Here is a 27,588-nt window from a genome sequence, read left to right as displayed (position 1 = left end):
TTTGGCTAAATCAGTATTTCTTACAGGTATAGATAGTGTGATATTTTTTCACAAAAATATATTATTAAATACCTGAAATGAAAGGATGGAAATAAAATTTAAAAGAGGACAAAAGAATGGAAAGAAGGAAGAAATAGAATGAAAGGAGGAAGAAAGAAAAGAAGAAAAACAGAAGGGCTTGGACTATTTTTGAGGAATAATGACTTTTTTTACTATGCTGGATATGGAATATACCTTATGTTCACATACATTTAAATTGTGATCTAAGCCATTCTACCTTCTACGAAAACAAGATCCAGTCATTCCAGGCTCCTCTTGACGCACCGTGCCTGTTCATATGTGCCACTCTCTCTCTGGGTCCCCGCTCGGCAGCCGAGAGTGGCTGGTGTAGACAATCCAGGGTACGTTAGCTTCCATACCTGGTACAAATGGAAATAATAGTGGGTACTTTGTAGCTCGTTGTGTTGTAGTTCACTGTCTATGAGTGACAGGAGCAATATGTGTCCTAGACAGCCACCAAAGATGAAGTGAGTACTCAGAACACGTGTAATGTATGGAATGACACAGATAATGAGCCAGGCACCACTGAAGTCTTTGAAAGGCTCAATGTACGAATAGAGGCAGAGATATGAATGTGCTGACTCCATCCCCCACCACTCAGAGGGAAGATGCCTGAGAGAAGATGCCCAGGAGCTGAGAGTGATGAGGCAAAAAACAGTCCCCATGTCAGTCAAGCTGAATAAGCGTATCAAATTTCAAACGGGTAAGGACACAGTTGGCGAGTGTATAGTACAGCGATGTGCATGCACAGTTGACAGGCGAAGTTACACAGAGGTAGTGGAGGAGTCACAGGTAAATTAAGAATCCAGGAGATGGCTTGGATTTCTATACAGTGGTGTTCAGATGGTCTTTTCTCCTCTTTCTTTTTTGCACCAACCCATTTGAAGTTGATATCCAGTGAGCTCAGTTAGCACACACAATATATTATCGGGATTTGCTACATTGTATTTTTCTGTACATGAAAATGAAAGATACCAACCTTTAACGGTGTGTCAAGCCCTAGGCTTGTTGATGAATGTATAAATAAAATGAGTATATGTGACTCACAGACCTAGAACAGAGTCAGAGAGCTGACCAAGAATCGGGCAAAGTTTCAGAAGAATAACAGTAAACTCAGTGTGTGCTGCCTGCACAGAGGAGACACTGGGGTCTGTGGCCAGTGTTTGGCCCCACACACTGTTTTCTGCAGAAGATGTCTTTCACTCTGATGCACTGTGCACCACAAACAATGAATCTAAACTAATAATAGAGGAATATGCAAATTTGCCGGGACACCGTCATGTAACAACCATTCAGCAGGGTGGGTGGGTGGGGTTGTGGGGCCGCAGGGTGGGACTCTGGCCTCGCATGATTTCGTCCCACCCAGGCAGACTCCTCCCTGGCCCCGCAGCTGAATCCCGATGTGGACATGGGGTTTACTAAACTTTACTGGAGCTGCTCCCCACACCCCACCCTCTGCCCCAGGACCTTGCTGCCCACAGCAGGGCACCCCAGCAGCCTCCTGACAGACAGGCAGCCTTGGAGAGCCAAGTGGGGCAGGGCTGGCAGGGAGCCACAGAGGGGCAGGGTGGCGGGAGCCAAGTTCCTGGGGGTCTGAGGAGAGCACCTGACAGGAGCCCGGACTGCAAAGAAGGAAGAGGAAATGGCCACAGGGAGCTCTTCCAATCCCCCTGCACTGACACCCTACCCCAGTCCCTGCACTCCTGGGGGGAGAGGGAGGCTGACCAGATGGGGAAAAGACCCAGCCTCGGGGGTAGCCACAGCCCGCACCTCCAACTCCTGATCTCTTCCCCTGCCACCCCCGTCAGGGGTGCCCACAATGATAGCACTCCGGCGATGACCCATCAGTGCCCCCGAGGCACCCGGGGCCCATGGCCTGCCACTGCTGGACCCCCTCTGCTGGGGCCTGGCATGCCTCTCCTCCCTACAACTCCAGACCAGGTAGAGGCAGGCCTGAACGCCCCCCCCCCCCCGCCAAGGTCAGACCCATCCCCCCAACAGCAGTGGCACCATCTCCACAGCAGAAGTGCACTGAACCTCATCGGGGGCAGTGGCTAAACCTGCCCTTCCAGCCTGCCTGGCCCCACCCTGGCCTGGCCCCACCCTGGCCCGGCCCCACTCACCCTTCTACCTCTCCAGCCCCTGGCCCACTCCAGGAGATTGGAGACCCACCCTGAGCACATACAGCTGTGAAATGACCACATACAATTTAAAGAATGGTGCCAATATTTGACAGTTACTCCCCCTTTGGCTTTGCCGCCCCTCTAGCGCCCCCCTAGTGCCCCCCCCCCCGCCAGCGCCTCCAGGGATGACCACTGCTACAGGGTTGCTGGCCAGAGCCCACCCCTCTGAGGCCTGCGGAACCTTCTGCAAAGCTTTGATAGCTACAGTCCCAGGAAACAATCATGCCCTCCTCCCCTAATCAGCACCTGCTACATGTGAGGGTACCTGTGGGCTTAAAAATAACAATCCCTTCCCATTTAGACATCACTTACTTGATGAAACATTTCTAGGTTTATTAGCTCAGAACCTCCTCAGGACAACCCAGTGAGGTAGGCGGAGAAGAGATTACATTCCCATGGTATATGTGTATGTATTCAGAAATGAAGCTCAGAGAGGAAAAGTGTCAAGCCCAGTGGTTCCCAAGGTGCAGCACACGCCCCACAGAGCACCAACTTGATTTTAAATGGGGAAAATTCGAGAATGAGTTAACAGTGAATTTTTTGCATTTCTTATGGTTCTAGGGGGCCTCATCTACAACATATCCTATAAAATAAAAGGCTAATATGCAAGTGACCGAATGTTGGAATGACTGGTCACTGTGATGCACACTGAAAACCAGGGAGCAGACACTCAATGCAGGAGCTGCCCCTGGTGGTCAGTGTGCTCCCACAGGGGGCATGCTGCTCAGCCAGAAGCCGGGCTCATGGCTGGCGAGCACAGCGGCAGTGGTGGGAACCTCTCCTGCCTCCGTGGCAATGTTAAGGATGTCTGACTGATGGCTTAGTGTGCCTAAGCCATCAGTAGGACTTCCCCCCAGGGCTCCTAGACTGCAAGAGGGCGCAGGCTAGGCTGAGGGATTCCCCCCAAGTGCACAAATTTCATGCACCAGGCCTCTAGTTATATAATTCAATAAACATCACACCAACCACCTGGACAGCACTCCCTGGAGCCCCAGAAGAGAATGCCCGTCTAAGAGTTTAAGGGAGGTAATGCTTTATCTAAGTGTGAAGAAGGAATCAGGGATTATGGTGTGGAAAACCCACAGCTGGGAAATGGTGAGGCCAGAGCCCACATCCATGGCTTATTTAAGGAATGTCATACCATATGATTTCAGTTACATGTGGAAACTAATGAACAAAATAAACAAAATAGAAACTGACTCAGGGGAATGGGGTTGTGGTGCTGGGTGGAAAAGGTGAAGGGGTTAAGCAAAAACAAACAAACAAAAACAACAATTCATAAACACAGAGAACAGTATGGTGACTACCTGAGGAGAAGGTGGGTGGGGGGACATAGAAGAGGGACAAGGGGGATAAAGGTGAGGGAAGGAGAGTTGGTTCTGGGTGTGAATGCACAATACCTATTCAGATGATATATGATAGAACTGCACCTAAACCCAAGTCTCCAAACTCAGAGAACCTGAAAACTATATAATTTAATTAACCAATGTCACCCACTAAATTCAGTAATTTTTTAAAATGAACTTATGTACAAACAAAAATGCATGGAAAAAAAGAAAAAAAGAAAGGACAGTAGGTGGATACTGTCAAGATGTCAGCAGGAGACGGTGTGAGTAGAAATACAGAGGCTGCAGGACCCAAGCTTAGGTGCAGGCTGAGGGAGATAGTGATGGGCCGTGGCCCTGCTAAGCAGACTGAATTCAGCATTGTAGGCTTTTGGGTAGAGATCTCAGGTATGGGAACTGCATTGGCAGTGTGAGCCATAAGGAGAAAACCAGCTTGGAGGGTATTAGCTCATGCCAGGTGAGGAAAATGAGAGGCTCATGAATCAAAGAACAAATCTGAAAGTCAGTTCAGAACTGTACTTTAGTGGATAAGAGAGATGACATATAAATAATACCTATATATATATATACACACACACACTAGAGACCTGGTGCATGAATTCATGCCCAGGTGGGGTCCTTCAGCATGGCCTATGGGGATCAGGCTGAAACTCGCAGTCCACCACCACCTGCCACTCCTGCCTGCTGCTCCTGCTCATACTGGCTCCACTGCACCTGCCGCGGGCTTGCACACAGTCAGTCCTGATAGTGAGACACTAATGCCGCAGTAGAGCTTGGCAGCCCTGAGCCCTGCATCTGGCGCCCATCGTGAGGGGATGGGGAGGGCCCAGATATGATCAGCCCTCTAGGTGAGTGGTGGAACACCCTTGTCGGCCTGGGATCCGGATCCGTCCAGCTGACTTTCACGCCAGTTGTCAGGAGCCACCTGGATGCTGCTTTTATATCGTTTTTTCCTTGCAGAGTGTCTAGGGAAGGGAAGCGGCCACGGTACCCGAGGCCTACTTCCGGGAGGCTGGCGGCTCCAGTCCATCAGTGCCTGGCTCGTTCTCCAGAGATTGGACCTGCAGGACTGCTGAGGGAATGAGTGGCTGCTACCGGGCTGGTGGGCTACCGGGATGGGTCAGTGGCACTCCTGCTGTGGGAGCACACTGATCACTAGCGGGCAGCTCCTGCATTCAGCGTCTGCCCTCTGGTGGTCAGTACGCATCATAGTGACTGGTGGTCAACCGGTAGTTCGGTCACGTAGGCTTTTATATATATATATCCTATCCAATAAAAGAGTAATATGCAAATTGACCATCACTCCAACACACAAGATGGGTGCCCCCATGTGGTCAAAGATGGCTGCCCCCATGTGGACACAAGATGGCTGGCAGGGGAGGACAGTTGTGGGCGATCAGGCTGGAAGGGGAGGGCAGTTGGGGGGGCCAGGCAAGCAGGGGAGGGCAGTTAGGGGTGACCCGGCCAGCAGGGGAAGGCAGTTAGGGGTGACCAGTCCAGCAGGGGAGGGAAGTTGGAGGGAACCAGGCTGGCAGGGGAGCAGTTAGGCATCGATCAGGCAGGCAGGGGAGTGGTTCGTGGGTGATCAAGCTGGCAGGCAGAAGCGGTTAGGGGAAAGCAGGCAGGCAGGCAGGTGAGCGGTTGGGAGCCAGCAGTCCTGGATTGTGATAGGGATGTCTGACTGCCTGTTTAACATGGGATCGGGCCTAAAAGGGCAATTGGACATCCCTCGAGGAGTCCCAGATTGGAGAGGGTGCAGGCTGAGCGGAGGGACACCCCTGCCTCCCCTGTGCACAAATTTCGTGCACCAGGCCTCTAGTCCTATCTAATAGAAGAGCAATATGCAAATTGACTGTACCTCCGCTACACCCACCAGCCACGCCCACCAGCCAATCAGGAGGGAATATGCAAATAAACCCAACTAAGATGGCTGCAGCCAGAGAGAGCAGGAGGGAGGCTTTGGTTTCCCTCGCAATGGAGGAAGCCAAGCTTTCCGCCTGCCCTTGCTGGCCCAGGCCTCCACTCAATGCTACAAAGTTTCCATGATAGAAGATAAATAAAGCCCAACAGAAATGGCAGCAGCCACAGAGCTGGAGAGAGCAGGAGGCTAGGGTTGCACACAGCGATGGAAGAAGCCAAGCTTCTACAGCCCTGGCCTGCTTTGGCCTCCGCTTAAGGCTACAAAGTTTCAATTATAGAAGATACATAAATCCCAACAGAAATGGCTGCCGCCACAGAGTGAGCAGAAGGCGTGGCTCTGCTCCAGGCTACAAAGTTTCAATTGTAGAAGATAAATAAATCCCAGATACCAGGGCCTCTGCTTGGGTTGCCGGGGGGCGTGGCTGGCCTGCAAACCACCACAGGCCCCTCACCCAGGCTGCCCCACACCCCAAGGGAACCCCCACACTGATCTAGGACACACTTCGGGCCAAACCAGCTGGCTCCCACTCTTGCACCAGGCCTCTATCCTATCTAATAAAAGAGTAATATGCAGATTGACCATCACTCCAACACACAAGATGGCTGCCCCCATGTGGTCAAAGATCCTGCCCCCATGTGGACACAAGATGGCCACCATAAGATGGCCAGCAGGGGAAGGCAGTTGGGAGGAACCAGGCCTGCAAGGGAGGGCAGTTTGGAGGGACCAGGGCTGCATGGGAGGGCAGTTGGGGCAATCAAGCCTGCTGGGGAGGGCAGTTAGGGGTGACCTGGCCAGCAGAGGAGGGAAGTTGGGGGTGACTGGGTCTGCAGGGAAGGGCAGTTGGGGGGGACCCAGGCCTGCAGGGGTGAGCAGTTGGGGGAGACCCGGCCTGCAGGGGAGGGCAGTTAGGGGTGACCAGGCTGGCAGGGGAGATCAGTTAGGGATGACCAGGCCTGCAGTGGAAGGAAGTTAGGGGTAAATAGGCTGGCAGGGGAGCAGTTAGGCATCAATCAGGCTGGCAGGGGAGTGGTTAGGGGGTGATCAGGCTGGCAGGCAGAAGCGGTTAGGGGCAATCAGGAAGGCAAGCAGGCGAGCAGTTGGGAGCCAGCAGTCCTGGATGATGAGAGGGATGTCTGACTGCCCGTTTAAGCCCAATCCCACTGGAATCTGGCCTAAACAGGCAGTCGGACATCCCTCGAGGGGTCCCAGATTGTAGAGGGTGCCAGCTGGGCTGAGGGACACCCCCCCCAATGCACAAATTTCATGCACCAGGCCTCTAGTATATATATAAAACTATAACTTGTATTTAGAAATCCTTATTATATTTCCAAGATATTTGGTGGAAGTTTTACCTGCCTTGCTTCATTTAGCATCTTGCAGGCATGTATAATTTCCCCTTTTTCTACAGTGAGAAAAGTGGGCCTACACTCTACAGGTCATACGTGGTAAACATAGGATTCAACTGATAGTGCTTTTTGACAATGATTTTTCCTGCTCACAAGGAACAAACCTGGATGGAAATATGCAAAGAAGAGAGAAATATGGGCAAGTGTACTAAACATAGTCTTTAGGGTTGGGTGCATACATTCATTTCTCAGACCACAAGGGCACCATTCAGTGTGGTGCAGTAAATTAGAAAAACGCAGCTTAATACCTGGGAATGTCATAGATACTGGGAATTATGAATCTCCAAAGGATCATAAAACCCTGAGCTAGAAGAAATGTTAAAATGTAAGGTAGTCTATTCTCAACTCCTAAGATTGACGGAACATAAAGCTTCTGTAAAAGATGGGTCTAACCCACACGTGTCCTAAACCTAAGCCTCTGAACTCAGAGATCCCTCAAGGGTGGAAAGTACTCAATGAAGGGGACTCTGATGCTCATCCCGAGAGCATCATCAGGAATTAGGGACTCTCAGTCAGACTTATACTTTGTAGTTGTTAAATGAGATCAAGTGCTCAAAATTTGGTGTCACATTCCTTCTTCATTGCCTTTTATTCTTCCAATGCTCTGATTATTTTATTTTCCCCTAGGAGTAGCACATTCCTTCACTTTGTTCATCTACCCATAACAATGCTTGTAAGAGGGAAGAAGATAAAGGAAACTGTAACTGAGCCATGTGCCACAGGATATTGCATGCAAGGCTTATGGTATAATAAATCACTCCTCAACAGAATGATCATAACCGTTACAAACAAGAGGGAAGAGTGTAGTTTCGCAGACGGATAAAACTTCTTTTAAGGGCCAAACCTATCACTTCTTTGAATTTACCACTCATAATCCTCAATATAATGCAGAAAGATATTCCTGCCCCTCCTGCTTTATGGGTTGTATTGTGTCAAATGAAACCACCACACGGGAGCCTCGGGGACTGAAAACAGCATGGCCCCCGCACTCTGTTCCAGCACCAGCCACGGTTAAGTGATGAGCACTGCTGACCCAGTCTTCCGCGTGGATGAAGCATGGTCTTGCCTGCAGTTGTCACCTGGACCCACCAGGTATGTGTCAATGATGCACAGATAAAGGTGCATATTGCTGAAAATTCTAGCAGAAAGGATAGGTTAGTGGAAAAAACTGAATCCACGCCATTAATACAACAAATACATTAAAAAAAGCAAACAATAAATCTAATGTGAAAATGGGTCTAACTTAAAATCCTTACTTAGCCATACATTAGTACAATTTATGAGGTTCAATGACAGGCAAAGTAAGCTCTGATGAAAGAAATGGGAATGGTGGTTACTTTTGGGATAGAATGAAAACGTGAGCAGTTGAACTTGTGGGGTCAAGGAAGTATTTTTTTATCTCGAACTGGGTAGTGGTTTAACACACATACAGCTTCCTTGAACAGTTCCTCAGATATGTGAATTTCACTGCATGGAATGACACCTTGATGACTCCTGTGTCCTGGTTACATTCTTACCACCTACTTCTTGACAACACAGACCTCTGAGATCTTTGGCCTCCTGATGGTCATTACCTTTGCTGAAAGGACATCTGGCTACATTTGATTTTCAAATTGTCTCTGTCTCTGCTGTGAGTTGTGAGAGTAAGTGCAGTTTTATAAACTATATTATCTGTCTAAGGGCAGAAGAGCAACATACACTCTGAATTTTAACTGGAGAGTCTCCTCAATGTGGTGGAACATTAAATGATGTTACTTTCTTAGTCATGTCACTGGATTCTGTACCCAAATTAAAACAACCTGGTCTCTATGGTCTCAGGGGTGGGCTCCATATTACTGAGTAATGTTAACTACTAGTATCAAATTTCAAAGACACCTGATGTTTAGGGTTATATAAATGTACTTTACGATACAGTGCCTGCTTTTTTGGTAGAATGCCAGTTGATATTGCCAATCAGTGACATGCAGGAGGGTCAAGTTTATTAATGCAGCCACTCTAATTACCTGTGCCCAGATTCTGTATTGATCAGGTTACCTGTTGACTTCCCTTCTTACTTACTTGCCTATGGTAAGACAGGAGGAGAATAGGATCAGTGCACTTATGTTCTTTGAATAAGAATATTAATAGAAGCAATAGTAGAAAACTTGTTATATTCCTTGAGTATCTTCTCTGTTCTGGCACTCTTATAGATAGATGTATATTCAACCACATCTCATTGACTAAAATAAACAAATAAGAATACAACAAAAATGCCATGAGGTAAGTAGCATTATTAAACTTGTGTTGTAAATGAGAAAATTGAGACTTGAAGTTATTAAATTTTTCTAAGGACATTTACAAAATGTTGGATCTAAAACTCCATCTCATTCTGTTGATTAATCTTCAAAAGAATAGCATAGTATACTCATTCTGACTATATTTCTGACTAATATGTGTATAAAATTTAGCCAAATTTAACATTAACTGATGTTTTTGACCACCTAGCTGTTCTTCATAAGAAGATAGAATCCCATATACATGGAAAGTGATGAACTGTAGTTCAAAATTTACTTTATATAAATAAAATAATTTGTTTTGGTGGGACTGAATTTTAAATTTGTTGAAAATTTAGATTTTGTGATCTACAATCTATACCTAATTCCTATTATATAGTAATAATTAAGCATTTGGGATATAAAGTTTTCACTTATTTTATTTCAAATGATATCACCAGTATCCTCATGAGGAAGATAATGTTTTTGTCTACAATTTGCTGGTAAAACAATTCAGAGAGGTAGAATGACTTGCCATACATCAGAAGACCTGCCAGTAGAAGATTCGGGGCTCCTATCCAGCGCTCTGGTGTTCAAAATGCAAACTCTTTCTACACACAATTTCAGCTTTTTACCAGAGGAAGACCAGTGTGGAAGTAGGTTCTTCCCTGGCATTGCAGGAAAGGAAATTCAGGGACACACTTGAAGGAGGATTTTGAGTGATAGTGGCAAGATTTATTAGAGCGCTCTTGAAAAGGCTGTCAGACCTGAGGAGGCACTCCGCTGCACGCACCTGATAGGAGCATTCTCTGTCTCCAGGTATACCACACCCCGTGTTTCATCCTCAACCAAGTGGTTCAGCTCCATCTCACTGAAGATCAAGCCCAGGTTCTGGGGCAGCGGGCCCACACTTGAGCCCCCAGGAACAGGAGAGTCAACACGGTCCAAAGCTGTGGTGCTGGTAGCCTGGCCCCAAGGCCCAGTAGACCTCCGTCTCTGATCCTGTCCAGCCTGCAGTGAGCTGCACTTCAGCCCACATGGCTGCTAGAGCGACCAGGCCTGTGTGGAGCATCCCTATATTTCCCTGGGCTTGGGAGAGAGCAAGCTTCCTTTCAAACTACTCAGCCTCTTTCCTGACTTTTCCTGGGCTTGCGTCCTTACCCTATCCTTTCTTCTCCCCAGATCTGCCTCCTCCCCTTCATGGCCACTATTTTGGCTCCTACAGCACATGCACTCAGCAAAGAAGCTTCTCCCTTAACCATTTCTCCCTTCTCACTAAGCCAGGAGAGCTGGCAGCTGTTCTCTGGGTGGTTGGAAAGCCAGTCTTTCCTGCTAGCTATTGCTGGGAATATCTGTGAAACTAGTTTCCTGACTTAATCAGGCTTAGCCAGTTCTCTTCCTTCTCTTTTGTTAATGTCTAACTAGCTCTTTTTGCTAACAAGCTGAGTTTGCTCACCCTACCTCCGAACTTCATTAAATGCTCAGCATCCGTGAGATGCTCTCAAAATACTTGTGTTCACCTTTGAGCTCTACTGTCTGGCACAGTGTTTGGTACAAAATATATTCGATGAGTATTTGATAAATGAGACGCCAGAAAGATGATTTACTTGCTGTGTCTCCATACAATTGTTCTTTTATTATTATTCACATCTACCAGCTAAGGTCTGTGTGAAAATATAGTGACCACCTACTTTTGTTAAAGTTACAATTTTCAATAAAACAAGATATTCCTTGCCACTCAAAACTGCTGTAACACTATTTTGAGTGACAGAAACTCTTCCCAGGACTAATTCTTCCAGTACTGGTCCAAATCAAATGGGAAGAATAAGTGATTATAGTGTTACTAACTTTATTTATTCAATAAGAATTTTCCTACCAGATTCTGGAATAAATCACTACTTAATCTAAAATTAAATTAGACAATGACCTCATTAACATCACAACTTACCTAATAATAGACAAACATGTAAATTGACCATACCTCTGCAACACCCACAGCCAATCAGGAGTGAGTATGCAAATTAACCCAACAAAGATGGTGGGCCTGTGGGCAGCTTGCACAGGCGTGGAGTGGCCAGGGGCAGGGCAGGATGCTGGCGTCGTCCCCTGGGCAACAAGGTCTGATGGTTTGCCTGCTGTATCTGCCTCCCAGGGGCATGCCTGAGCCGGTGGCTCCTACACGCGGTTCCAGCCACTGAGGAGCAGTCAGACCCCAGGGCCACCTTCTCTGCCGAGAACCAGGAGGCTACTGCCCCGAGGCCCAGGTGAGAGCACAGCTCTGCCTCCTGCTTTTCAGACCCACCAGGACACAGGAGCATCGCCCGGCCTTCACGGTCTCTCTGGAAGCAGCCTCCCGGGCAGGTGAGAGGGCTGGAGATCATGCCTCCGGCTCCGTGCCTTCCTGCGGGCAGGGAAGAGGCAGCTGGGCTCCTCCTCCCCTCCCCAATCCCCTCTTTTTCTAACCAGGGGCCTCACTGGGAACTTCACTTTCTTTGTTAAACAAGGGAATTTTGGACAACAATTGTCCGACCTCTGCGAACCCAGCAGGAGAACACATCTGGGGCAAGGGTGCCCCTGCTGGCCCGGGACTGGGCAGTGACTGTGCACAAGCACACACCTTTCTTCCCACGGAAAATGGACGGCTGCTCAGAGAACTCTGTGGAACAGCAGGGATCCGCTGAGCAGTTCCCGGGCATCCGGCGACCAGTCGGCCTGTGAAGAGGTTACGGGAGAAGGGTGTCTCTGCCGCAGGCACTCCTGGCCAACCCCTCTGACACCACCAACAGTGAGGTTTCGCACGGAAACCGCAACGCAGGATGAGACCTGCATTTCCTCACCATCGAGCTCTCTGAGAAACTAAGAAAGAGGCTTCCAAAGCTGTGACTGTGAGCGTTTCACACAAACCACATGACCGCCGCCTCCCCAGCCAGCATCCGGCACCTGCTATCCCACCCACGGGTCTTCCATGTCCCGTTCACCCAAACCTATGACAGCACACCTCCATCGCTGCGAGCTTAAGGGACAGTGATGGAAGAAGGCACCATGACTGCTCCAGGATGCAACAGTGGGGTGATTCAGGGCACAGAGAACTGGCCGCATTCCCAATGCCCGGATCTGGTTACTGTGTGGGATCAAGGCTCTGACTCTCCAGGCTGTGCCTTCCCCGTAAGCTAAGCACAGCCCCGACAGGCACCGCACTGCTGGGCAGCACGGAGCAGATGCATGAGACCCCCCAGCCCAGGAGCGAGCCAGTCTCAGGCAGCTGGTCATGAACTGGCCACTGCAGGGGTGGCCCTGCTGGCCGTCCCCGCACTCAATTGCCTGCCGAGGTCCTGACCCTAGAGTTTGGTTCACTCCTCTGCCTCCCCCCCCACACACTCCTAGAGACCCAAAATTATATATATATATAATCATCTGAAGATAGAATGATTCAAAAATTTCCAAATTTAAGAAAATATAGTAAAAAATATAAACCCACAGATCAAAGAAGCTCAGTGAATAGCAAGCACAGGACATAAAGAAAGCTACATCAAGACATAAATATCACATTGCTCAACACCAATGATGAAAAGAAAAATCTTTTAAGTAGTCAGAAGAAAAGAGACACACTATACACAGGAATAAACATAAGGATTACAAAGGATTTCTCATCAGAAACAGTGTAAGGGAGAAGATAGTAGAGCAACATCATTAAAGTACTCACAAGGGGGAAAATCCTCTCAATTTATAATTCTAGACTGAGTGAAAATATTTTTAAAAATAGTTAAAATATATTTTTCATTTTTTAAAGATTGAATTTTTTATCACCAGCAGATTTATAGAGTAAGAAATGTTAAAAGAAGGCCTGCAAGCAGAAATAAAATGTTGCCAGATACAAATAATGATCTATGCCAAGAAATGGAAAACACCAAGACAGTAAATGCATAGGAAGAAATATAAGAGAGTTTCTTATTATTTAGACATATTTAAAGATAATTAACTTTTTAAATAAATAATAATGTAATGTCAGTTATATAACATCTGTGAAAGTAAAATACATGACGACAATAGCACAGAGATTGCCCAGGAAAAGTGAAATTTTGTTACAGTGAAGTTTCTATACAAGATGTGAAGTGGTATAATATCCACTTGACCCTAACCAGTTTGACTCAGTGCATCGAGTGTCGGCCTGCAGACTCAAGGGTCCCAGGTTCGATTCCGGTCAAGGGCATGTACCTTGGTTGCAGGCACATCCCCAGTAGGGGGTGTGCAAGAGGCAGCTGATTGATGTTTCTCTCTCATCGAAGTTTCTAACTCTCTCTCCCTCTCCCTTCCTCTCTGTAAAAAATCAATAAAATGTATTTAAAAAAATATCCACTTGAAGATAAACCATGACAAGTTAAAATCCTATATAATAAAGAGCTAACATGCAAATAGTCATCACGCCCTCATGCCATTATGTCATAATGGCTCAGACACTCAACACTGGGGAGAGAAGAATGGGGACCAGCCAGGCTGCGGCCCCAGAGAGGGACAAGCCACCTGCTCCAGGGTCCCGGGTGCCAGCAGCTGTGCCTGTACCTCTGGCCCAGGAGAGGGACAAGGCGCCAGCAGCTGGGGCTGTGGCCTGGGAGAGGGACAAGCTGCATGCCCTGTGGTCCCGGGTGCCTGTGGCTGCAGCCTGGGTGAAGCTGCCCACCCACAGTCCCCTGTGGCTGAGGCCAGCCTGGGTGAAGCCGGCCCGGGTCCTGGGTGCCTGTGGCTGGCCAGAGGGAGGGAAGCCCGGGTCCCAGGTGCAGGGCGAGGCAGAGGGAGTTAGGGGCAATAAGGCCAGCAAGGGAGCAGTTGGAGCGATCAGGCTAGTAGGGGAGCAGTTAGGGGCAATCAGGCAGGCAGGCAGATGTGGTTAGGGGTGGTCATGCAGGCAGGCCGGTGAGTTGTTAGGAGCCAGTGTTCCCAGATTGAGAGAGGGATGTCTGACTGCTGGTTTAGGCCTGATCCCTGGGCCTAAACTGGCAGTCAGACATCCCCAAAGGGGTCCCCGATTAGAGAGGGTGCAGGCTGGGCTGATGGAACCCCCTTTTGTGCACGAATTTCATGCACTGGGCCACTAATTCAATAATAATACCTTAGCCATATATTCTAAGCAATAAGCTATTTCAACAAACTTTTAGTTACTTATTTTTTCAAGTTTATCTTACTGTTGAAAGTGTTACAGATGTCCCTTTTGTTTGTTTGTGTGTTTTTTCCATTGAACCCCTCCAACCTGTACCCACCTCTCCCAGGACTTCACCATTCCATTATCAGTGTCCATGGGCTATGCATATCTACATATATAAAACCCTAATATGCAAATAGACCAAAAGGCAGAACAACTGAACAACCGAACAACCGGTCGCTACAACGTGCGAGTGGAACATGACAGGTGTTGGCTGTGGCGGTATGGTGGAGCAGGTGAGTGGGGGCACCAGACAAAGGCGGGGTACTGGTCATTGTCATTGGGGTGAGCCTCTGGTTGTTAGTGAAAATTTTTTGCTCCCGTGTGCCATGGTTTCGCTCAGCACTCGCACCCACTGCAGGTGCCTGGTGCCAGCCATGATTGCTCAGTTGCTGTCTGCGGGTGCAAGTGGTGGCTGCCAGCCAAAATTGCCCCTCAGGGCTTCTCTACCTCCTCCTGCTCCTGAGGGGCAATTGAGGTCAGCAGCCACCGCTTGCACCTGCTGTAGGCAATGGTCCTGCTCGCACCCGCTGCTGGTGCCAGGTGCCAGTCTCAATTGTTCAGCACTGTGGGTGGGTGTGAGCAGTGGCTGGTGGCCTCTATCACCTCTGAAGGCTTCTCCACCTCCCCATGCTCCCTAGGGGTGATTAGGGCAGCAGCTGCCACTTGCACCCACTGATGGTGCCAGCTCCAATTGCTCCGTGCCGTCAGCAGGTGCGAGTGGGGCTGGCACCATCAACTAATGGGAGAGGTGGTGGCGGGATTGAGGCTGCCAGCAGACAGGAGACCAGGGGCCACAGCAAGAGGGGCCAGGCGGGGGTGTGAAGGATGGGTTGAGACCTGCCCTGTACCCACCACAGCCTTGCGGCCCACAGTTCCTTTCAAGGTGCATGAATTTATGCACTGGGCCCCTAGTATGCATATAAGTTCCCCAGTTCATCACTTCCCACCCAGTACCCCATCCCTTGCCTTCCCTCTAAATTCGTCAGTCTGTTCCATGCTTCTATCTCTGAATACATTTTGTTCATCAGTTTATTTTGTTCATTAGATTCCACATATGAGTGAGATTATGTGATACTTGTCTTTCTCTGACTAACTTATTTAGCTCAGTATAATACTCTCTCCATCACTACATGCTGTTGCAAATGATAAGAGTTCTTTCTTTTTACAGCCATATAGTATTCCATTGTGTAAATATACTACAATGATTTTATCAATTCATTTGCTGATGGCACTTGTGCTGTTTCCAGATCTTAGCTATTAGAAATTGCACTGCCATGAACATAGGGGTGCATATATTTTTTTCTGATTGGTGTTTCAGGTTTCTTAGGATATATTCCTAGAAGTGGGATAAGTAGGTCACATGGCAAATCCATTTTTAATTTTTTGAAGAAATTTCATACTGCTTTCCACAGTGGCTGCACAAGTCTGCATTCCCACCAGCAGTAAGTATACTAGGGTTCCCTTTTCTTACATCCTAACTAACACTTATCATCTGTTGACTTGTTGATGATAGCCATTCTGACAATACCTCACTGTCATTTTAATTTGTATCTCTCAGATTATTAGTAACTTTGAGCACTTTTTCAGATTTACCTTGACCATCTGTATTTCTACTTTGGAGAATTGTCTATCTAGGTCATTTGTCCATTTTTTTAATTGGGTTGTTTGTAATCTTTTGTTAAGTTGTATGAGTTCCTTATATATTCTGGAAATTAGCTACTTATCGGATGTATCCTGCAAATATGTTTTCCCATGCAGTGGGCTCTCTTTTCATTTTTTTGATCATTTCTTTTGATGTGCAGAAACTTTTCATTTTGATGTAGTCACATTTGTCTATTTTCTCCTTAGTTTCCTTTGTCCCAAAAGATGTATCTATAAATGTATTGCTATAAGAGATGTCTGAGATTTGGCTGCTTATGGTTTCTTTAAAGATTTTTATGGTTTCACAGCTTACATTTAAGTCTTTTATCCATTTTGAGTTTATTCTTGTGTATGGTGTAAGTTGGTAGTCTAGATTCATCTTTGTACATGTATCTGTCCATTTTCCCAACAACGTTTATTGAAGACATTGTCTTTATTCCATTGTATACTCTTGCCTCTTTTGTCAAATATTAATTGAGTATAATGTCAAACCTACAGTTACTATCATACTTAATGGGCAAAATTAAAACCATTTTCCCTAAGAACAGGAACAAGACAGGAATGTCTGCTTTCACCACTCTTATTCAACACTAGAAGCCCAGCGCATGAAAGTTGTGCACTGGTAGGATCCCTAGCAGCTGCCAGCTGCTGGCCCGGTACTCCCTCCCTTCCCACAGCAGACTGCCCCCTGCCACTGCTGCTGGTCACTGCCTGTGGGGCCCAATCGCCCCTCTGGTCACCCCACTGCCGCCAGGCTCCCAGACATTGAGGGAGCCTGGCAGTGGCTCTGCCCCCTGCCGCCACCACTGGTAGCCCTGTGATCAGATTGGCAGGGCATCATGTCTCCACCCGGCTCCCTCAGCACCTGGGAGCCCTGCAGCTGCGGGGTGACCGGATCAGTGGGGCAACTGGTCCCTGCCCAGCGACCAATGGCTTGCACCCACCTTGGCTTAGTGTTGCCCACTCACTTGCTCCTCCATCCTGCCCTTGTCCCGCTCTCGTGGGGCCCATCAGACCTGTAGTACCTCCACTGCCACCAGCTGCCAGCTCTGCATAGCCAACACCTGCCATGTTATGTGCCTCCCCCTGGTGGTCAGTGGATGTCATAGCAAGCAGTCAAACTACCTGCAGAACTCCTGGTTGAGGGGACAATTTGCATATTAGGCCTTTATTTTATAGGACTAGAGGCCCAGCGCATGAAATTCGTGCACGGGGAGGGTGGCCCTCAGCCCAGCCTGCACCCTCTCCAATCTGGGGCCCCTCTCACAATCCAGGACTGCTGGCTCCCAACTGCTCACCTGCCTGCCTTCCTGATCACCCCCTAACCACTCCCCTGCCAGCCTGATTGATGTCTAACTGCTCCACTGCCAGCCTGTTTGCCCCCAACTTCCCTCCTCTGCCAGCCTGGTCACCCCTAACTGCCCTCCTCTGCAGGCTTCATCGCCCCCAACTGCCCTCCCATGCAGGCCTGATTGCCCCCAACTGCCCTCCCTTGCAGGCCTGGTCCCTCCCAAATGCCTTCCCCTGCTGGCCATCTTGTGGTGGCCATCTTGTGTCCACCTGGGGGTAGGATCTTTGACCACATGGGGGCAGCCATCTTGTGTGTTGGAGTGATTGTCAATCTGCATATTACTCTTTTATTAGATAGGATAGAGGCCTGGTGCTGGGTGGGGGACAGCTGGTTTGCCCTGAAGGGTGTCCTGGATCAGGGTGGGGGTTCCCTTGGGGCATGGGGCGGCCTTGGTGAGGGGCCTGTGGTGGTCTGCATCCCGGCCACGCCCCCTGGCGACACAAGCAGAGGCCCTGGGATCTGGGATTTATTTATCTTCTACAATTGAAACTTTGTAGCCTGGAGCAGAGCCAAGCCTTCTGCTCCCTCCATGGCGGCAGCCATTTCTGTTGCGATTTATTTATCTTCTATAATTGAAACTTTGTAGCCTTAAGCGGAGGCCAAAGCAGGCCAGGGCTGCAAAAGCTTGGCTTCCTCAATCGCTGGGGGCAACCCTAGCCTCCTGCTCTCTCCAGCTCCGTGGCTGCTGCCATTTTTGTTGGGATTAATTTATCTTCTATAATTGAAACTTTGCAGCCTTAAGCGGAACCCTGGGCTGGCCAGAGTGTGTGGAAAGCTTGGCTTCCTCCATCACCAGGGAAACCCAAGCCTCCCTCCTGCTCTCTGTGGCTACAGCCATCTTGGTTGGGTTTATTTGCATATTCCCTCCTGATTGGCTGGTGGGCATGGCTGGTGGGTGTAGTGGAGTGATGGTTAATTTGCATATTACTCTTTTATTAAATAGGATAGTACTGGAAGTACTAGCCACAGCAATCAAACAAGAAAAAAAATGGAAAGGAGGAAGTAAAACTCCCATTATTCACAGATGACATGATATTGTACAAAGAAAACACTAAAGACTACACACACATACACACACACACACAAACCCTACTAGATTTAATAAATGAATTCAGCAATGTGGCATAATACAAAAATTAACACCCAGAAGTCATTGGCATTTTTATACACCAATAATGAACTCTCAGGAAGAGGAAAAAACAAACAAATCCTACTTACCATTCAAACAAAAATTTAAACATACTTAGGAATAAATTTAACCAATGAGGTACAAATCCTGTACTCAGAAAATTACAGGACATTGCAAAAAGAGATCGAAGAAGATATAAACAAGTGAAATAATATATCATGCTCATTGATTGGTAGAATAAATATCATTCAAAAGTCCATACTTCCCAAAGCAACCTCTATATTCAATGAAATCCCTATTTAAATACCAACAGCATATTTCACAGATCTAGAACAACTACTCCAAAAATGTATATGGAACAAAAAAAGACCCAGAATAGCAATTTTGAGAAATAAGAACAAAGTTGGAGGAAGCATAATACCAGATATCAAGTTATATTACAAAGCCACTGTGCTCAAAACAACCTGGTACTGGCACAAGGACAGGCATGTCAATCAATGGAACAGAAGAGAATGCAGAAATGGACCCACCCCATTATGCTCAATTAATATTTGGCAATGAAGTCAACATACTTATAAAACAAAAAAACAGAAATAACATTTTTAACCAAGAAAACAGAAATGACTCCATCTCTGCTACTGAAAATGACAAAATTCCTTTTTTTGCCCTAATATCTTCAATTGTAATGATGAGAATTATAGTATTCATATTTTGTTGTCAAAATTATAAAGGGGCAATTGAGTTAATATTTATAAAACATCCTATATAATAAAGAGGTACTATGCAAATTGACCGTCATGCCCTCTCAAAGATGGCCACCCCCATGTGGTCACAAGATGGCAACCACAAGATGGCTGGCAGGAGAGGGCAGTTGGGGGCGATCGGGTCAGCAGGGGAGGACAGTTGGGGGTGACAAGGTTGGCAGGGGAGGGGAGTTAGGGGTGACCAAGCCGGCAGAGGAAGGCAGTTGGGGGGGACTAGGCTTTCAGGGGAGGGCAGTTGGGGGAAACCAGGCTGGCAGGAGAGGGTAGTTGGGGGCAACCAGGCCTGTAGGGGAGAGCAGTTAAGGATGACCAGGCCAGCAAGGGAGTGAAGTTAGGGGTGACCAGGCTGGCATGATAGGGCAGTTGTGGGTGACCAGGCCTGTAGGGGAGGGCAGTTAGGGGCAACCTGGTCTGCAGGGGAGGGCAGTGGGGGCAACCTGGCTGGCAGGAGAGGGCAGTGGGGTGATCAGGCCAGCAGGGGAGGGCAGTTGGGGACATTTGGGCCAGCAGCACAGTTAGGTGTCTATCAGGCTTGCAGGGGAGTGGTTAGGGGCTGATCAGGCTGGCAGGCAGAAGCAGTTAGGGGCAGTCTGACAGGCAGGCAGGCGAGCGGTTGAGAGCTAGCAGTCCTGGATTGTGAGAGGGATGTCTGACTGCCGCCAGTTGGACATCCCCCAAGGGGTCCCAGCTTGGAGAGGTGCAGGCTGGGCTGAGGGACAACCCCCCTCCCAGTGCACTAATTTCATGCACCGGGCCTCTAGTGTTAAATATAAAATTACAATTTAAATATAAAAATTTAATAAAAAAAACAAAACAAAATGGTAAAGTTTGGAACATTGCATTCCATCACTAAGTACTTAGAACATATTCTATAATACATGTATATGTTCCATTATCTACATAGAAAAGTTTTCATAATCATATGCTCTCTCTTTAAATCTTTGCCATTTTATATTTAAAAAAATAACAAGCAAAAGAAACCAGAGTTGTGTTTATATAAATTGTTTCTAAATTTATGCAAGAAGCAACAAGATGTTAAAAGCTCAGCAAGTGGTAAAAATCTTTTTAATTTTTCATGGTATAATATTCTTATTGGCTCTGGATTTTATAATTTGCATTTTCATTCATTCATCTTTCCTTCAAGGAGAAAAGGCTTTAGAAGGGAGAGAAGGATGAGTTAGAAGGTAATTACCAGGCCTTGTGATAAGTGCCTTTCTGGAGAGGAGCAATTTGAAGTGCTATCTAGTTACATATCACACCATCTGATGCTCAAGGTAACACCAAGTAGTGGGAGTACATATTGGCCATAGTATCCCCATTTTACAGTTGAAAGAAGCTACAATTCAATGAGTTTAAATTAATTTTTTATGAAATTATATAACACAACATTGTTGCAATTAGGATTTAAACCAGATATTCAGACTCTGACACTGTGGCCAATTTAGTGGATGTATCTGTACTGATTAGTAATTTTTAATAATTTTGGGCTTCCAATTTCTACCCAAGTGGCCAAAATATTTGTAAGCAAACTATATTTTCTGCAGCAGGTTCTAGTAATTTAGGTGAAAATCTAGCCTTAAGGAAGGAAGTTGAAATAAAAATAATATTGGTCAATGGGTTGAAAAGCAGGGACAAATAATATTTTAAGATCTAATTAATACTATAAAGATATGGGTTCAATACCATCATCAAACAAAGTGTGTAACACATAGCCATGTGTTTACAGTTGTTAAATAATATAGAAAACACAGTGGATAAATATATTTAACTCATATAAGACAAGAATACAATGGTCTTAGAGCCAAACTAAATTGAAAAAAGTTTCTGTAGAAAAATACAACAGAATGCTACTGAATGCACTAGCTGGTTTGGCTCAGTGGATAGAGCCTCAGCCTGTGGACTGAAGGGTCCCAGGTTTGATTCAAGTCAAGGGCACATGCCTAGGTTGCGGGCTCAACCCCCAGTAAGGGTGTGCAGGAGACAGCCGATCAATGATTCTCTCTAATCATTCATGTTTCTATCTCTCTCTCACTCTCCCTTCCTCTCTGAAATCAATCCTATCTAATAAAAGAGTAATATGCAAATTTACCGAACCTCCGCTACACCCACAAGCCACACCCACCAGCCAATCAGGAGCGAGTATGCAAATTAACCCAACCAAGATGGCTGTGGCCACGGAGTGAGCAGGAGGCTTGGGTTTCCATGGCAATGGAGAAAGCCAAACTTCCTGGCTGGCCCTGGCCTCCTCTCAAGGCTACAAAGTTTCAATTATAGAAGATAAATAAATCCCAGATCCCAGGGCCTCTGCTTGGGTCACCGGGGTATGTGGCCAGCCTGCAAACCACCACAAACCCCTTGCCCAGGCCACCCCATGCCCCAAGGGAACCCCCACCCTGATCCAGGACATCCTTCAGGGCAAACCAGCCAGCTCCCACCCATGCACCAGGTCTCTATCCTATCTAATAAAAGAGTAATATGCAAATTGACCATCACTCCAACACACAAGATGGCTGTCCCTATGCAGTCAAAGATCCTGCCTTCATGTGGACACAAGATGGTCACCATAAGATGGCCAGCAGGGGAGGGCAGTTGGGAGGTACCAGGCCTGCAAGGGAGGGCTGTTAGGGGTGACCAGGTCTGCAGGGGAGGGCAGTTATGGATGACCAGGCTGGCAGGGGAGGGCAGTTAGGGGCAATCATACTGTCGGGGGAGAGTTTAGGGGTTGATCAGGCTGGCAGGCAGAAGCGGTTAGGCGCAATCAGGAGGGCAGGCAGGGGAGCAGTTGAGAACCAGCAGTCCTGGATTGTGAGAGGGATGTCCCAGATTGGAGAGGGTGCAGGCTGGGCTGAGGGACACCCTCCCCATGCATGAATTTCATGCACCAGCCTCTAGTAATCAATAAAATTGTATCTATACTAATAAAAGAGAAATATGCAAATTGGCCATCACTTCATGACACCCACCAGCCAATCAGGATTGAGTATGAAAATTAACCTCATTGCCTCCCTGGAGACTGATAGCAGGGAGGAGGCAGCTCCCAGCACAGCCTGCTTGGCAGTCTCTGTGGTGTGGAGCAGGCAGATTCTGCAGAGAGCAGAGAACCATGGGGAGTGGCCTTAGCTGTCAGTAGGACATCCCCTGAGGGCTCCCGGATTGGAGAGGGTGCAGGTCAGGCTGAGGGACATTCCCTCCCCCTTGCACGAATTTCCTGCACTGGGCCTCTAGTAAAAAAATAAAAAAGAATGCTACTGAATAAGAAAAATCCAGAAAGCTTTCACACAAATACCTAGCTGAAGTTAAAAACAAAAGTGACATTACATTTTATTGGCATAAAATAGAACATAAATATATAGAGAAACTATTATTTAAGTTGGTGGAGTTCTTAGAAATATGACAGAGCTATCCAGTCCCATATTGCTTGCATAACTCCCTTTTTCCTCCTTAATGGGGCCATAATACCTTTAGGCAGGGACCTAAAGTTTAGGAATAATTAATAAATCAATTGACCAGAGGAGAAAATCCTGACAGACCTAAAGCATATATGTATGTGCAATGAATTTTCAGCCAATATTCCAAAGAAGTTCTGTTACAGAATTGAAGAGGTCTCTGTGACTGTACACATCATAGCCTGATAAGACAGGAATGGGAGTTTTTAGCAAAGACAGTAAGGGCTTAGTTTTAGGAAAGGACCCTCACCTGGAGACATAGGTCAACTAACATCTCTAAGACCTGGCTCCTGGATGGCTTCCAGGGGATAGGTTATATAGAGAGAAATCATTAGTCATGGTGACTAAGGGACTTAGAATAGTGGTCTCTATTGATTGGCCAGTACTAGGGTAGGGGTCATTAGTCATTGCATCTGGTCCTGATGTCAGCCATGGTGTCGCTCAATCTGGTTTCACTGCTTTTCTGGGTCTGGAACTGAAACACAACTGAGGCCTAGATGTTACTTTTAGTTTGACTGAAACTCTATCACTGTGGTCAAAAAACCCAGGCTTTGTTCTGGAGGTTATTGATAATGGTCAGAATCTCATTGTTCCAAGGGCTTCATGATATGCAAAGGGAGAGGGAGGCAAGTTGCCGTGAACTTCATGGTGGGGTTCAGGATCTGAAGGAGGGGTTGATGGACAAATGAAAATACTATAAAAGAAATATGAATTTAGAAGGCATTGGGGGCCAGGTGGAGACCTCTTTCTTGAGGCACACCAACTTCTGGCCTGGTCCACTATTTATTCACTTGAATACACATTTGCCCTTTAGTAATGCATACAGGCATATCAAAGGTAAAGTTTGATAAACAGTAAAACCATTATCAGGTTAGGGAATTGCTTTGAGTCACCACTATCTCAACAGATGAGGTGCTTAGCATCAGCCTTGCTAATGCCCAAGGTCCATTGGCCTTCCACGTTCATTGGTTCAATGACAGAACTGGCAAACGGTGGCTTCCCGCAGCAGGTGAGTCAGGATTCTGGATGAGGCCAGTGTGAATCAAAAGAAAAGAAAGGAGAAATGGTTATGTTAAAGAAGTGAAGTTTGTATATCATTACAGTTCAATGGAGAAAGAAGCTTTCTGAATAAATGGAGCTGGATATCAAAAACATGAACATCAACACCTACCTAAAACCATTCTCAAATATTAATTTGATATAGATCATAAACCTAAATGTAAAACAAGTGCTTTCCAAAGAAAATATGGGGAATGAGGGACAGTAGCTTTGTGAACTTGGTATAGGAAAATAATTTTCACACAGAACCCTGGAAGCACTAACCACAAAATAAACAATGATACATTAGATTTCACTTCAAACACTTCTCCTCTTCAAAAGGTACCATTTATAAAATGAATATATAAGCCAAAGGAAATATTTATATTACACAGACCCATAAAATAACATATATCCAGAGTTTATAAAATATAAACACAATAAATCACTCCCAAAACAAAATACATGGGCAAAAAGCACTAAACAAGGGAAGATATATGAATGACAAATTATTACATTAAAAAGTACTGGATCTTCCAAAATGGTGATGGATTAAGTGGAGGCTACACTGACACTGTCCCAGGACCAAACTGGAAATACAACTAAAATACAGAAGGACCACCCTGAAAAATCAACTGAGAACTAGCTGGAGAGAGCCCTGATAAGCAAAGATGGAAAGTGGAGATCTCATAGAAACTGGTAGGAAGTGCAGAGGTGAAAAAGGACTGCCAGGGATACCACAGACAGCAGTTGAAGTCCCAGAGAAATATATAGTAAAAAATTTATACCCCATATTGCTCAGGGTTTCTACTGAGCAATATGGGGTATAAACCCATAGCTGGGCTCCCTAGCTCAGAGCACGAGAAGTGAGAAAGGTGCTCACATGATATCTGCCTGTGAAAATATTAGGGTTGCTGTCTGCCAGCAAGAGACAGCTGAAAATGCAGGCACCCTCTTAAAGGGCCAATACAAATAATTTGGTGTGCACTAACTCACCTTAGCCTCAGATAGAGGGAGGGCAGATCAGACTGGAGCTGTGTGAGGAAAGTCCAGGGTTGGGGGCTCTGGGAATGGAGCTCAGAAGGCAGCCACCCCGGTTTCCTGTGCTGAGTCATTGCCTCCTATAGCACAGGGCATCTTTCTCCTGTGAGCATTTGCTAACCAGGTGTTGTTTGCCTGAAGAGAAGGCAATTGAAACACCCTGTTGGAAGATATCACTCCCCACCCTGTGGTTGATAGCCTGAGACTAATCAAAGCTAGTAATAATATGACTGAAGGCAGAGGAGGATCTCTAGAAACCTTGAGTCTTTGCCTGATCTAATTCAGAGCCCAAGGCTAGGAAAAGCAGACCTTGGTGCATATCTTGGTCCTTCCCAAAGGCATCCAGCCCTAGCAGGCAGAGCCACAAGCTGTGGATTGCTGATAGATTCAAACATTACTGAGAGCCTTTCATGAACAGTGTTTGACATTTCCCTGCACTAGAGGTGGGAAGTATTAGCAGATATACCTAATACACAGTCACAAGTCCAAACAGGCATTGGAAATGGGGAGACAAAACAAAACAAAACAAAAAGCCAAAATGAAAGAATAAGAACATTCTCTAGAAGAAGAGATAAATAAAATGGAGATAAGAAATTTATCAGACATAGAGTTCAGAATAATGATGGTAAAGATGTTCAACAGCATGAGAAAAGATATAGTAAATATGAAGAATGCCATAGCATTAAGAAAGAACACAAAGGAAGGAATATACAGCAGATTAGGGGAAGCTGAGGATCTGATCAGTGAAATAAAAAACAGGGTAGAAAAAAAATCACTCAATCTGAGAAACAAAAAGAAAAAAAAAAAACACATTGTAAAACAGGACATCTTAAGAGACCTGTGGGACAACATGAAATGTAACAATATCCACATAGTAGGTGTGCCAGATGTGGAAGAAAATGAGCAAGGGGTAAAGAATAAGTTTAAAGAAACAATAGCAGAAAACTTCCCTAACCTGATGAAGGAAAAATCACACAAGTTCAGGAGGCACAGAGAGTCCAAAGCAAGAAGAACTCAAACAGGCCTATGCCCAGACACATCATAATTAAATGCCAAAAATGAAAGACAAAGAGAGGATCTTAAAGGCAGAAGGAGAAAAGCTATTTCTTTTTTAACCTACAAAGTATCTCCCAAAAAGCTGTCAGCTGATTTTTCATCAAAAACTCTACAGGACAGAAAGGAATAGCATAAAGTATTCAAGGTAATGAAAAGCAGGGATATGCAACCAAGATCCCTCTATCCAGCAAAGGCTATGATTCAAAATAGGTGGTGAAATAAAGAGCTTCCAAGAAAAGAAAGGCCAAAGTTTACCACCACCAAACCAGCACTGCAAGAAATGCAAAAAGGACTGTTGTAATGAGAAGAAGAAGTATATATATATATATATATATATATATATATATATATATGGAGAGAGAGAGAGAGAGAGAGGGAGAAAAACATAGTCATAAAGACTTAAAATGGCAATAAATGTAAATGGATTAAATCCTCCAACCAAAACACGTAGGGTAGCTGAACAGATATGAAAATATGACCCAAATATATGCTGTCTACAAGAGACTCACCTCAAATTAAAAGACTCACACAGGATGAGAGTGAATGGATGGAACAATTTTTTCCATGTAAATGGAAACCAAAGAAAAGCTGGGGTATCAGTACTCTTATGTGACAAAATAGACTTCAATAGAAAATAAAGGCCACTATATAATATTAAAGGGATTGATCCAACAAGAGGATATAAACCTGATAAATATATATGCACCCAATATAGGAGCATATATATATACATATATATATATATATATATATATATATATATATATATACGCACATATATATACACATATACATATATATATGTATACACACACACACACACACTTCTGGAGACTTTAAGGGAGAGACCGACAACAATGCAGTCATAGTAGGGGGTTTTAACACCCCACTGATTTCACTGGATAGATCTTCCAGACAAAAAGTTAACACGGAAAAGTGACTATAAATGACACACTGGATCAGATGGATTTAATTGACATTTATAGTACATTTACCCCAAAGCTGCAGAATATACATTCTTCTCAAGTGAATATAGGTCATTCTCAAATATAGACCACATGTTAGGGCATAAAACAAGTCTCTACAAATTCAAGAAGACTAAAATCTTATTAAGTGTCTTCTCATATCATAGTGGAATGAAATTAGAAATCAACTACAGTAAAAACACTCAAAAACATTCAAATACATGGATTCTATAAAGCATGTTAGTAAACAATGAATGTGTTACCAATGAGATCAAGGAAGAAAAAATAAACTTCCTGGAAACAAATGAAAATGAACACACAACTGCCCCAAATCTATGAGACACAGTGAAAGCAGTCCTGAGAGGGAAGTTCATAGCACTATAGGCCTACCTCAAAAAATAAGAAAAAGTGGTAACTAAGTATTTAACCCTGCAACTTAAAGAATTAGAAAGAGAAAAACAGGAAAAGCCCAGAGTAATTAGAAAGAATTAAACAAAAAATATTAGAGCAGAAATAAATGACATAAAGGCTAAAATAACAATATAAAAGGTCAATGAAACTCCGATCTGGTTCTTTGAAAAGATAAACAAGATTGCTGAACCTTCAGCCAGACTCATCAAGAAACAAAGAGAGAGAACCCAAATAAATAACATCAGAAATGAAAGTGGAGATGTAACAACTGACACCACAGTTATACAAAGGGTTGTAAGAAAATACTATGAATAACTATATGCCAACAAATTGGACAACCTGGTAAAAATGGAATAATTCCTAAAAAAATAAAATTTT

At 45.6% G+C, this 27,588-nt stretch overlaps 1 pseudogene across 1 annotated transcript in view; it reads left to right on the top strand.

The window, feature by feature from the left end:
• Positions 1-702: 702 nt before the first annotated feature.
• Positions 703-27,588, top strand: part of LOC308236854 — a 170,123-nt pseudogene continuing 143,237 nt past the window's right edge. The window contains exon 1 of the transcript in view: positions 703-852. The product of the transcript in view is annotated as an uncharacterized misc_RNA (transcript). The remainder of the gene's footprint in view (positions 853-27,588) is intronic.

The sequence above is a fragment of the Plecotus auritus genome, assembly GCF_963455305.1.
Source record: "Plecotus auritus genome assembly, chromosome: 11".
Classification (NCBI taxonomy): Eukaryota; Metazoa; Chordata; class Mammalia; order Chiroptera; family Vespertilionidae; genus Plecotus; species Plecotus auritus.
Note: the sequence above shows the minus strand (reverse complement) of the source record. Positions and strands in the feature narration are given on the sequence as shown.